We start from the raw sequence: 14,939 nt of genomic DNA on the forward strand, positions 1-14,939 counted from the left end.
TGTAAGAATGAGGGCAAAAAAATTGGACATAACCCCTGTACTCTAGCTGATAAACCTGTTTGTCAACAACAGAGGTGCAGATCAACAATTCTGATACAACTACATATGCACACTGGAATTAAAAAAGTAAATGGATGGCAGACAGTAGAAGCCAGGTTTCTCACTGTTGGAGTAGGAGGCTACAGATAAGCAAGAGGAAGAGGCTAGAATGATCCATGAGGTGATGGATTGGAGTTGAAGACATCAGTATAAACTCATGTTTACTTCGATATAGATACAATGGTTACATATAGAAATATTTGTAGATATGTATATATACCCAAGTTAGTATATGCACATTTATTTCCTAGTTCTGTCATCTGAGAGGAACTAGAAGCATCAACACTCCAGTAGTAATGAGCACACCTAGTGCTGCGATCTTGATTTCTAATACCATTCTCCAATGAAAGGAACCACAGCTCCTTGGAGAAATTCTGAATTCTCAAAGGTGGGGCAGAAAATACACAAGATGATCCTGGAGTGTCTTATAATGCCGGAAAGTAAAGAAGTACAAATAGATCAATAACCCACAATGATAGGGATATGCCAAAGTGACACAAAGGGAGTCAACTGAAAGAGCTCCCAATGGCCAAAAGTGGAACAATTTAAGCAAAAAAAATAGTAGTATTGGATTAAAAGTTAAAGTATAAAGTAACCATGAGTCAATATTGATATAAATAAATGTTTGAATAAATAAATAAATGTGGGAGAAAAGACAAATCTCTCATGCAGAAAATATCCAAATAATCTATATAGCTACTCTGCCTTCAAGAAGGTAAACACAATTCTCGACATCTTCAGGCGGGCTGCACATCGTGACTTCCTCACAAAGAGTGCAGCACGGGAAAGTGTAACTTTGCAGTAGTAAAGCCTGACAGACACGACCTTAGTCGGGTGATCCAAGTCAACATCAACAATAAGTCAGGTTGATAGTGTGTACTCTTGATGTGATAGGCTGGAAATGAAACTACCTCTTTCGTTTTCCTCCCCAAACCCATATCCCCAGTCTAATATTGAGAAAAACATCAAACAAATCTCAGTTGAGGGACATTCTACAAAACATCTGCCCAGTACTCCTCAAAACCATCAAAGTCAACAAAAACAGGAAAGTCTGACAAACTGTCACAGCCAAGGGGCGCCTAAGGAGAATGACAACTAAATGTAATGTGCTAATCTGGATGGAATCCTGGAACAGAAAAAGGACGTTAGATAAAAAATAAGGAAATCTGAATAATGTATAGGCTTTAGTTATTAATAGCATATCAATACTGGTTCGTTCATTGTGACAAGTGTGCCATGCTAATGTAAGATGTTAACAACAGGGGAAACTGAGGGTGTGGATATATGGGAACTCTCTCTACTATCTTCATAATTTTTCTGCAAACCTAAAATTGTTCTAAAAAAGGAAAGTTTATTTTTTTAGAAGGCAAGGATTAGAACAGTAAAAACAATTTAAAAAGATAAATACACCATCTATACCAATGAGCTATTAGGAAACAACATGAAAAAGTGTCAAAATTCCCTACATATGAAAATGATACCAATATTCCAACACAAAATTAAAAAGAAATAGTGAGGCAAGTCCAGCTATGAAGAACACAAAGCAGACAGACGAGTCAGGGGAGCTGGGGCCAGACCACAGGAGCAGGTGAAGGGGTAGCTGATAAAACTCAGGGAAGATATGGAAGGAAGAGATGAAATCAGTTCTGAATAAATCCAATCATTATCATTAGATATAAATCATTAGAAATAAATCGTTAGAAATAAGTAAACATTTCTAAATAAATGTTCCTGAAAAAGGAACATAAAAGAAAATAGATACCACAGAAAACAGAGAACATAGAAAATGGAAGTGAAACAGGCAAACAAAATAACACAGACGTAGTAATAAAGGAGATAAAAAGATTAGAAAAAAAGAAAGAAAAAGATAGCCATAGAAGACAGCAAATGAAATAAAACACACCTGTAAGTGGAATTTCTGAAGCATAAAGCTAAAACAATAGAACAAATATGAAAAAATATAATTCAATAAAGCTTTCCTGGTATATTTCTTAAAAGACTTAAATTGTATCTATTAAAAAGGAATATCATAATACAGGTAAAATTAACCCAGAATAGTCCATGTTAAAATACTATTAAAATTGTCAAAATTTAAAAGTAAAGAAAATCCTTTGGGCAGCAAGATGAAATCATTTCATTTTAAAAGGGAAGAAAGCTAGGCATGAGATCGCTTCACTGCAACATTTAGTACCTGAGCACAGTGAGCCAACCACTGCAAAATACCTGTGACAAGAATGTGCAAGTCAAGCATATTTGCATCCAGCCAATTGTCCTCTAAGACTAAAGACTAGAAGGAAAGAGTTTAGAGCATGACAGTTAGAGTGGGTGGGGGAAGGTGTGAGTGGGGAGGGGTTGGGGTGGAGGTAAGGGTGTGATGTAGGGGAGGACCAGCCATTTCTTTATTGATTATTACCAGGAAAGGCCTAACTCTAAAATGTTATCAGAATTATTGGATCATAGACTTGCGAATGGAACAGTACTGAAAGAAATGATAAAAAGTTTCAGATAACCCTGTAGCTTCTGTGATCCTGCAGTAATAAAACATGATTTACTTCTCCACACCCTGCCAAGGATTACTCAAGAGGCATAAAGACGTGTTGACTTAGAACTCGCAAAAAATGAATTGACAGCAATGCTTTCTGGATTTGAAAAAGGTCATAAACACACTGTGATAAGTGGTTCATCTGTTTGGTTTATGGCCCGCTTATCTGTGGAAAATATGTAACATAAAAACTGAGCAGTAATAACAGTAGCTTTAGCTTTTCTAGTAATGAAATCTAACCCTGAGGCTTAATCTTTCAACAACATTACTGAAGAACGACCGTAACAAAAGTGTTCCTGACAGTGCCTGGGCAAGATAAAGAAAATTTAGTTTTAAATGTCATTGATTAAGTTCAATTCTGTTTGCAAGTCCAAATCTTTAGATTCACATTATCAAAATTGGGATTTTTCTCTTGCTTCGTGATTTAAAATTGGAATAATCCTCAAGAAGATGAGAGTGTGTGACCTCTGTCTGGATAAAAGTTTGATAATTTCCCTGGCTGTGTATCACAATCGCATCTGGGAAACTTGTCAGGTAACAATTATATAAAAATGGCCATTTATTTAGTTATAAATGTTTTTAAAAGGGAAGACCTTCTTTGCAATTTATTCTTTTTGCCTTTTGTATCAAATTATAGGATTATTTTTAGTCATCGTATGTGGCATTAAAGGATGAACTCTACACACACCTTCCACTCTTAGTGCTGTTGACAAGGGTTCTGTGAAATCATTTTCTCCACCAGTTTGTAAATTTGTGGGGAGAGACAGGTCACGTAAGGACCCTTTTGCGAATCTGAGGCAAGCTATGAGCACCCTCCACAGAAACTTTTCCTCTTTATGTAGACTTTGCGTATAATTTCAGGACGCTCAAGGACCCTGAAGGCCACAGGTAAAGCCCTCAGAACAGGGACTCCAGGTTAAGCATCCGTGATCTAATCCTTTATTAAAACAGAACTGAGAAATGAAGTTTTTAATCATGGATTTTTATCTCATCTTAGTCATATATTTTGGTAAGCCATATTCTTGAAAAATCATTCCCTAAAGTAAACCTAAATTACACGAATTTTCGTATCTGTTTTCCTCTTGTCACTTTATGGTGAATATCCTCTTTGAAAATTCCCCTCAATTTGAAAACTGATATTAAGCTGCCATTGCATTCCCCCTTCTGGGTTTATAAAGAGCCTTAATTCCTACAATCTCTCTTTTGATCTTTATTTTTTTAAATGGTATGATATATGTGAATGAACTTGATAAATTGTTATTATCATTTTTAGACACTAATAATTTCAGTAATGCATGTTTTCTGAATTTGAAGAATAAAACATTCTTCATTGTCTTTAAATTTGAACATGATAATCCGATTGTGGCTATATCTTTCTATTCAAATAGTGTCTGTAACATGGTCAAATTAGCTTGTACTAAATGCGAATCTAGTATCTCATAGTTTCATGAAAAGTACTTAGGATGAGGGTTAATTTCTACCAGAGGTATAAAGAAAAAAAACCTTATTCTAATGTGCAAAACACATAGACGAGATGATTTTATTCCTTGCGATGGCTGAGTGAAATAATAGCATATATTCGTAAACTCATTCTTCATCCTCAGCAACTGGCATTTATTCTGTACTTATCCATTTTAATCAAAAAGAACAAAGGCATTATCTACCTATGATGGGAGATGGTGGAAAGAAGAAGATAATTTCATTATATCATATTTTATTGTTATAAGAAAGGAATAATATCATTTTGGAAAATACATTAAAGTATTATATATTGTTAGTATTAGAGTTTTGTGTGTGTGTGTGTGTATATATATATGATTTAATAGAAGATATTTTAAAACATCATAATGGTTGTTAGTATTTTTAATTAGTGAAAAATAAAATGAGCTGGGAAGAATGCTTTTCCAGTCAATGGGTTACATAGGAAAGAGAATTATTTTGTAACTTTTCCACACTCATGACTTTAAGTGTGAGATGAGCCAAGATCACGGTTAGAACTGCCCCGAACAAAGCTGAAGTCCCAGCAAAGACTGAACTTGCACACACGCATCGCCTCATCAATTGCCTCATTTCCAATTACTTCAGTAAAAGGACACCTTCTATGTGTCATGATATAAAGATGAGAAAAGCTTTATGTAAATAACATGAAAAGTTAACCACACACAGACAATAAGTAGTCTTGTCCGCTCCATCTTGGGGCAAAACTGGAGAAGAGACTGAGAGAAGTTTGCCCAGGAGACAAAGGGCATGATTATCATGGGTGGGGATGGGTTTTTGCATAAAAGTGGTTTAACTCGACCTGTGTGCAGAGCAGCTCTGGATACCAGCCGTACTTTTTGTTTCTCCTACATCTTTGTTGCAGCCACTGCAAATCAATCCTGCAGTCTCAAATACAAGTTTGTCCCACGTATTCTATCTCATATTATCACTGCAAGAAATTGGATGGAGAAGCTCAAGGTTTATTCTTGGATTTCTGCAAAAATTGGCTGGGGATTACAGAATCATCTTTTACTGGTCTCTCCCTGCCCCCTCACCATCCTCCTGGGGAGTTGAGCCCAAGAGAGTGTAGGCGTAGACCCAAAGATGAACTATCTATATTTACCTTGTTTTCTCAGTATCTCTTTTTAGCAATTCTGTGTATTTGAAAAGGTATTTTTAAATAAATTAAGTGCACTTTTAAAGAAAAAAACTTTTATGAGAAGACTTTTAAAGTCACTTTACACATGTAGTATACAATGACTGCCTTAGGCGAATCAACATTAGTTTATAACAGATAAAATTTAGAAAGCCATTTTCACCAGAGTTCTCCCTAAATATTTTGCATGGGAATTGATTTATCAGCCTTGGTCATAATGATAGAGACAAGGAAGATTTGTAAAATGAGTCTTGAAATTCTCAGACCTGTCCTTGAATTCTGAGTAAACTGATTGATTTGATATTTGCGTACTTAGAAGCCTCTCGTTTACATCTGTGTCCAGGAAGGTCATTTCTTACATGATACAATGCCCTTGTGCGCTGTGAATCTGTTTGGGGAATGTGAAAGATTTTAATGTTGTCTTCATAACAAAAATTTTCAGAAATAGTATCTGATATTTGGATTAAATAAAGAAGATTCTGAGATTAAAAACCACATGGAAGATAAGAATGATTGGTGAATTGAATTTATTTACATTTAAAGAATTCTGAATTAACTAATGCATAATGTGTCTAATTGCTACCAAAACCCTTATTTGAAAAGTGTACTGTTTCCTTCAAAAATGACCTTAATCTCATGTAGTTGAAACAAATAAAATGAGTTTTTTTAAGTTAAAAATGCATTTCTCTTGTTTCCAGATATGACAGAGTAGCTAGCATCAGACCAACCGTTGCTCTGAGAAGATCTGTAAAAATTGCAAAAAAACCTAGAAAACAGAACACTGCAGCTTTTTTAAGGCACTGGAGAAAAGACAAGTTAGCCAGGAGATTTTTTTAAACATAAGATCTAACAACATGTTGTTTACAAGAGATACATATAAAACAAGAGATCAGAAAGACTAAAAATAAAAGGATGGGGAAAAAGCACAAAAAAAATTAACCAAAGGGAAGGCTAGAAGAGAAATCTTAATATCTGGCAAAATTTAATTCAAGGCAAAAAATAGAATAAGAGATTAATAGGAAATATTATCTACTGGCAAAAGACATACTAGAACAAGAATTTTAATCACTCTAAACCTATACTCTCAATACAGCTTCAGAATATTTATAGAAATGTAGTGAGAAATATGTTTACCAATAATTGGAGTGGAGGATTTTTATATATCAGTCTCAGAAAATTGGAGATCAAACAGACAAAAAGTAAGCAGATGTAGAAAATCAGAGCAATTCAATTAATTTGTGTATTAGACAGAGATGGAATATGTACATGTTGGAACTTTAATTCAAAAAGCAGGGAAAATACATCCTTTTGAATACATGAGAAATATTTACAAAAATTGACTGCAGTTAGGCTGTAAGCGTAGCTTCAATAAATTCCACAGATTCGCTGTCATATTGTCTATATTCTCTGGTCATAATGCAATAAAATTAGAAATTAATAAAAGACAAAACTTTAAAATTCCTGTATGCATAGAAATGAAATAATATATTGCCAAATAACCCTTGGACTAAAAATGGAATAATGAAATGCTTAAAACTAAATGGCAGGAAAGCACCTCATATCCAAATTTATTTGACACAGCTAAAGCAACACATAGAGATTTATAGCTTTAAATACATTCACCAGGAAACAAGAGACGTTAAAAACCACAAGCTAAAAATTCAACTCAAGAAGTTAGAAAAATAGCAATAAAGGAAATCCAAAGAAATATGGTGGAAAGAAATAATAAAGATAGAAAACAGTGGATAAGAATCATTTGTAAAAATCAGTAGGAAGGATTAACAAAATTAAAAGGTGGTTTTTCTAAAGGACTAAGAAGACAATGGCAAAACTAGTCAACAATATAGGAGCTTATGAAAATAAACAAAATAGAAATGGAAAAATAATAGATAACCACAGATATAATAAAAATGTTTTAAATGGTCGAAGAGAATTTGTGATAAATTATATGCTAATAAATATGAAAACCTAGACAGGGGAAATCAATTATTTTAAAAGCATAAAGAGTCAAAATTGGAACTGAAAAAGTATAAGCCATTCATTCATGTAATAAATAGGGGAATAGAAAAGTTGTAAACGAAGTGTAAGCTAAATAAATCCAAAAGCATATTGAAAATAATTGATTATGATCAGATACGATTTGAGACTATTATATTATTATATTATATTATATTATACTATATTATTATAAATAGTTCTCAGAGAATAGCTCAGCTTCAGAATATCTATCAATGTGATTCTCTACATTAATAGATTAAGGGAGAAAACTCTGATTATCTCAGAAGATTCAGAAAAAGAACTTAATAAAGTTCAATATCCATTTATGATCAGCAAACCCAAAACTCTCATCTACTTAGTAATGTTTATTTTTAAAAAATAGAGGAAATATGATCATTAATGCAGAAATTTCAGGTGCATCCTCTTTATGATGGAGATCAAGACAAGGATGCCCATTTTCATTGCTCCTGCTTAAGTCCTGACCAAAGCTGTGAATAAAAAAACTTAGGAATTTAACAGTTGGAGAGTTAGAGATAATACTATCATTGTTTGGAGATGATATTAATGATGCAACTAGAAAACTCAATAGAATTTTTTAAACTACTATAATAATGATGGAGTTTAGTAAAACTGGTAGACAAAAGACCACCTTAGAAAACCCTCTACTTTATATTTAACCAAATAGAAATTTTAAATAAAAATACGAAACCAGTCCCGATATGAGCAAAATTATAAAATAACCAGAAATAACAAAAAATACACAAATAATCTAAGGAGAAAAAATTTTAAACTAATAAAAGAAAATGATATTAATCAGTGGGAATATATTCCATGCTATTGGATTAGATAATTTCATATTATAATAATGTCAATTTAAAATAATATCAATCCAGTACAATCCATATAAAAATTTATTAATTTTTTTGAGGAATTCAATAAACTAAAATGTAAATGAAAGACTAAAGGCACATGAATAGCTAAGTTAACTTTCAAAGAGAAGGCAAACTTGTCCTACCAGATATTAAGCATATAAGGCCAAAATTATAAAAACAGTATAATATTTGTTCAAGAACAGAGGAATTGGAGAAAATAACAAAATAGAAACTTCAGAAAAAAAAGTAGGCATATAAGAAAACTTTTTTATTAAGATGAAATCAAACAAATGTGAAAAGAATGCAGTACAATGCAGAGAAAACTGACTCATCCATGGAGTAAAATAAAAATGGATAGTTGGCTAACACCTTAGAGAGACAGACTCCCACTATATTAAAAACCTGATTGTAAAAGTTAAAACTTTAAAGTTAACAGAAGATAATGTAGGGGAACATTCCTGTGACTTGAAGTGGGATTAAGGAAAAGAGCTTCATAATTAAAACCCTATAAATATGAATCATAAGGTCAAAAAGAGATGAATTTGATTATGCCAAAATTTACAACTTTTGGTCAATGAATATGGACAAAAGTAACAGCCAATTGACAGATTGAAAACACAATCAAGCAATCGATATCTAGAATGTACAAAGAACTTGTATAAATCAACAAGAGAAAGACAGGGACTCCAGATTTTAAAAAAAGGCAATAGATAGGAAACTTATAATCGAGAAAACCTAAAGGATGTCTATCCTACTGTTGTTTTGGTGGCAAGAAATTGAAGGCAATCATCAAGGAATGGATGAAAACGTGGTGGATGCATGGTATGGAATTTTAAAATTCCAAAATCTTTCAGAAGTTCCAGGGGCAACTGATAGCAGAAAGGAACAGAGGATATGGAGAGGAGTAAATTATAGATTTCTCTCAAAACTACAAGAGTGGATATGGTAAAGAGAAGAAATACAAGATGTGTTGTGATATCTTCCATTTAGATCACATTTAATAAATATTAATGGAACACTTGTGTGCCAAGTACTGGGGATGTAATTATTTGTTGACTATCACATTGGTTTTTGTGAAGGTTTTATGATATAAGAACAAAATTAAGGGATTCTTAGGATTCTCTGCTGTTAAACTGATAGTTTTAACTTTAAAAGTTAAAAATTCTTTTTAATTTGTTTCACTATTTTGTTTTCCTTTCCCTTTAAGGTCAACACATTGATTTCATATGATATGTGCATGTGTTTGCACATAACTTCTGTATAGTAAACAAAAACTTTATAAGAATCTTAAGATATTTCTTGATGGTTTTTAAAATTATTAATCAACTTTAGCATTGATATTTAAACAATACGTATACTATATAGATACACAAATATATGCATATATATACTTGTATATGTGTATCATACTTTGAAAAGCTTTAAAGATAAATTATTTCACTCAAAAGCATAGGAAACTTTTATTAGCATTTTTAAGTGTTTAATATAAAGCCAGGTATCACTGTGAGTCCTGAACTTCAGGTATTCTCAACTTATCTACAGAACGAAGAAAAGATTTCCAATTTTATTCTATAAACATAGGTTTTATATACAAAATATCTCCTCATAGACATCTTTTCAAGAATATATTTGCACTATTTATTCCCCCAACTTCTTTGCAAGGGGGACACCCTTGGTTGTTCAGGTTGTGAATTGCACACAAGAGCCACATCTCACTGGGCACCGACTATATCATTAATATCTTTATTATTTTGAAAAGTTTTTATTTATAATTAAGCAACTTTACGTAATAATTTTGAGAACTTTTGACAGCTAGCAGTAAACTGTCTTCTTCTAGCCAAACAAGTGTATTTTGCCAGTTTTCTGGTTGATGGGAATAAAGTGCTTAACTTTAAAAGCTTTAAAATTTTTTGAAAATTTCATATTTAAAATATGAAAATTTACAAAACAGGAACAAGCTTAACAATTAAAATACATTGTTGAAATCATAGACACAGAAAGTAAAATGGTGGTTGTCAGGGCCGGAGGAAGGTGGAACGGAGAGTTACTATTTAATGGCCATAGAGTTTCTGTTTTACAAGCTGAAGAGTTCTGGAGATGGATGGTGGTGATGGCTGCACAACAATATGGATATATTTAATACCACTGAACTGCACTCTTAGAAATGGTTAAGATGGTAACTTTATGTGTATTTTATCACAATAAAAAAATGGAAAAACAAAAACACTTTGTTGGTCTAATATCTCAAGTAACCTGCTGCTAAATAAGGAGCTGCTGTTTTTCAAGGTTGCTGTTAGTGCCTTGGCTAAATTTGACATTTTAGATTGCTACTTACATATTCTGCTGTTTGTATATATATGTACATATACACAAACGGCAGAATATACAAGTGATTATATATATATATATATATACACACTTGAATAGAGTTGTTAAGTACCAAAATAAAATTTACAAGTACTTTAATTATGTCGTTAAACAGTATGTAATAACTGAATATGTTTACCTTTAATAATCTGTAAATACACATTGTATAAACATAATTATGCTAATTATAGTCTAGTAATTGTTTTTAATGGAAATTACACTAGTATAAAAGTTAATCACTGCTAAAATTAAGCTGGTTAAAATGTTATAAATCCTAAGATAATATCTTTTCCTGATGTAAAACAGAAAATTTTGTATAGAAAATTCAGATCAGAAACCAGAAAATAAGGTATTAAAGAGGCAAATGAAAAATAATATTTGTATTATTAAAGAAATTTGGGGAAAATAGCTAGAAAAAAATAAAATTCTTTTAGGGTTCATTTCTATTTTTAGGGCTAATAACTTAGTTACATCATTAATGGAGCAGAAAATGAATTTATTTTCTCAATCAAAATAGAGAAATTTCAAGGAAAACTGGATGAGAAAAAACACTCCATTAAAATCAATATCCTTCCTGCTCATAGAGCTGCACAGCAGTGTAGTTCAAATATGAAACATCAGCCGTTTGCATTGACTATTATCCACTTCAAGCATGAAGTTTTAATTTTCCAAAAGACGGAATAGATAAGAAGTTTCAGAAACATGTTAACCACAAATCTGCTTCTAAGAATTCTATATGCTAAACTCTGGGGATTGAAAAAGGGAAAGAGAACAGACTCAAGTATTGGCAGCAGCATTTACCACATATTCTTAGTAAAACAAAGAAATTAAATGTCCACCAAAAATAATGTCAGTACTCAAAATTTAAATATAAAATATCTAGCTATTAATGCTACAGAACAAGAAAGGTAAAAATCATAGAAGCATGTTACCGTGAAGCCTGATTCAGCTTTTTTTAGTATACACACAACATAAAATTGACCACCTTAACCACTTTTAAGCGCACAGTTCAATGGTATTAAGTATATTCATATTGTTATGCAAGCATCGCCACCATCTGTCTGAAACTCTATACCCATTGGACAATAACTCCCTACTCCTCGCTCCCCTGACAACTACCATTCTACTTTGTCTCTACGAATTTGACTGCCCTAAGTACCTCAGATAAGTGGAATCATATAGTATTTGTCTTTTAGTGACTGGCTAATTTCACTTATGATAACGTCCTCAAGTTTCATCCATATTGTAGCATGTCTCAGAATTTCCTTCCTTTCTAAGACTAAATAATATTCTGTTTTATGTATACACCACATTTTGTTTATCTATTTACCTATTGATGGACATGTGGATTGCTTCTACCTTTTGGCTATTGTGAATAATGCTACTAGGAATGTGGGCGTACAAATATCTCTTTAAGATCCTGCTTTCAATTCTTTTGGATATATACCTAGAATTAGGATTGCTCAATCATATGGGCATTCTGTTTAATTTTTGGAGGAACTTCTATTCTGTTTTCTATAGCTGCTGTACCATTTTACATCATCACCAACAGTACATAAGAGTTTCAACTTCTCCATACTCTTGTCAACACATTATTTTCCATTTTTTTTTTCTTAACAGTAGCCAACTTACTGAGTGTGAAGTTGCATCTAGTGGTTTTGATTTGCATTTCAATAATAATTAATGATGTTGAACACCTTTTCATGAGTGTATTGGCCCTGTCTTTGGAAAAATGTCTGTTCAAGTGCTTTGCCCATTTTTTTAATAGTTTGGGTTTTTTGTTGTTGGGTTGTAAGAGTTCTTTATGTTAATTTAAGATATTAACCACTTATCAGATATATAATTTGCAAATATTTTCTTGTATTTCATGGCTTGCCTTTTCACTCTGTTGATTGTGTCCTTTCAGACACAGAGGTTTTTAATTTTGATGTAGTCTGACTAATTTTTTTTTCTTTTGTTGTTTGTGCTTTTGGCCTCATATCCAAGAAATCATTACCAAATGCAAGAACACGAAGATTTTCCCTGTGTTTTCTTCTAAAAGGTTTATAATTTTAGCTCTTATATTTAGGTCTTTGATCCATTTTGAGTCAATCCTTGTATATAATGTAAAGTAAGAGTCCAACTTCATTTTTTTTTTCTTTGCATGAAGATGTTCAGTTTTCTCAAACCACTTGTTGAAAAGACTGTTCTTTCCCCACTGAATGGTCTTTGAATCCTTGTCAAAAATCACTTGATCATATACGCAGTTTATTTCTGTGCTTTGTATTTTATTCCGTTGGTCTCTATGTCTGTCTTTACATCAGTATCCCATATTTTGATTACTGAAGCTTTATAGTAAGTTTCAAAATCAGAACGTGTGAGACTTTCAACCTTGTTCAAGATTGTTTTGACTATCTGAGGTCCCTTGAGATTCCATATGAATTTTAGGATGGACTAACTCAGTTTTCACGTGCTAAATTTCTAGCAGAGGATCATTAATTCAATTAGAGGAGCATGATAATGGTAATTTTCTTCAGTTGGCAGAAACTGTAAAAAAGTCAATTATTTTATGTCAGAACATTAACTCAGAATGCCAACAATGAAACCAAAATATTATAATAGTCGAGTATATAAAATAAAAAAATCAAATAAACAAAATTATAACATTTGCAATGAGTGAAATATTTTAGCATAAGGTAAGAAATTGTAAATATTTCTATATCATTCTCAACACCATAAACAATGTAAAACAGATAAAAATTACTGATTGAGTTACAGTTTCTCCAAAATATAAATATTTCCTTTTGTGAACATTTTGGGACTTTTCTTCCCAGTAGAATAACATGACCACACACACACACTAGGAGATAATTTCCATTACCAAATCTCTACAGCAATAATCTGTAGGTCAAGGGATACAACAATGTCACAAATGTATATGGAAAACATAAGAGCTTATTATAAAATACCCTAAAAAAAATAAAACAGGGAATTCTTTATTCTTTTCTGCACATTTTAAAACTTGATAAATGAACAATAAATCAAACATCTCAACACCATTCATTTTTTTAATAGCTTCCAACAACTACACAATGAACTTTGGGCTTCAGTGAATTATTAGAGTAGACTGAATGAAAATATTGATTTAAAACACATTTACCAAACATAAACTTGAAACTGCAACCAAGTACACCATGGGAAAGTAGAGATGATGCTGTCCTATGACCAAAATTTCAATTAGAGATGGTGAGCAGTGGTCTTTTACAAATTACTGATGTTATTTTAAAAGTATAGACTATAGAATGTGAACTTTAGAAAACATTCCTATATTCCTTTTTAACTTTTTTTCCCCAGGACTAATTTGGCATAATGACAAAATATTATACACAAAACTATACATGAATAAGAATTCAGGGTACCTAATCACTTTGAGTATGTCAAAGAGTTAAGAAATTATTCAAAGAAAAATCAAGCTATTGTTATAAAAATAGGGATGACGTAGTGGACACTAGGTTGTGCTGTCAAGACTCCTCCATCTACTGGGCGGTGGGAGCCGGGGCGGGGGTGTCTGTCAGATGACTACTCAGCGTCAGCCCTCTTCCTGAATTGCCTTTTCTGAAGAGACCCACCTCGTCCTAGCACATACCCCTTTCCTGGACCAGCTGACACTCTAACCTCTGATCAACAAGGGGGTAGAATGGCCAGTCTCTCTCGCCCCCAACTCCAAACACCTATGAAGAACCATCCCAGCTCCAGATCCTGTTGCGTGGTGGCTAAGGCCTTGTTAAGACTCCATCACAGCCCAGCTTTCCTCTCTGCCCCAGCCTGCTTCCTTCCTTTTCTTTTCCTTTCCTTTCCTGCCCTTCCTATCCCTTCTTTTCCCTCTCTTCCAAAGGTGTTAACCTGAAGAATGCTCACCAATAAACTTTTGGCCTGCTAACCTGTCCCACACAGTCTGCTTTCTAGGGAAGCCAACCTACAACATACGCTAAACAAATTGCGACCCATAACATTGGCAACAACTTCTCCAACATAGAAAATACCAGAGAGGAAAAAAGAGAACAAAAACTCAATTCTCCTGCAGATCTCCTTATCAACCTATATAGGATACAGCAACTTCATCTTTAAAAGAAAAGTTTCAGAAACTAAAGAATGTTATGACCCTTTTTATGTTCCAAATGACATGGGAAATTTGAAAAATTAGAGTGAATGTGAGCCATTGCAACTATGTAAAAATGTACAATTTAAATTGATTGATTAGCTTACTAGGGAACACATATTTACGAGACAATGAAAATTGTTTTCTAAAATCTAACATGATGTCTGTCAAAGTACTACAGTATGTTTAGAGCAAGAAGTTACCTGACATACTCGTGAATACTCTACAGCTCTCAGGATATACTTAACTTCATCAGCGAAGGACGTAGCTTCTCAAAATTAAAATGGA

This window comes from Equus przewalskii, chromosome 15 (assembly GCF_037783145.1).
Source record: "Equus przewalskii isolate Varuska chromosome 15, EquPr2, whole genome shotgun sequence".
Taxonomy (NCBI): Eukaryota; Metazoa; Chordata; class Mammalia; order Perissodactyla; family Equidae; genus Equus; species Equus przewalskii.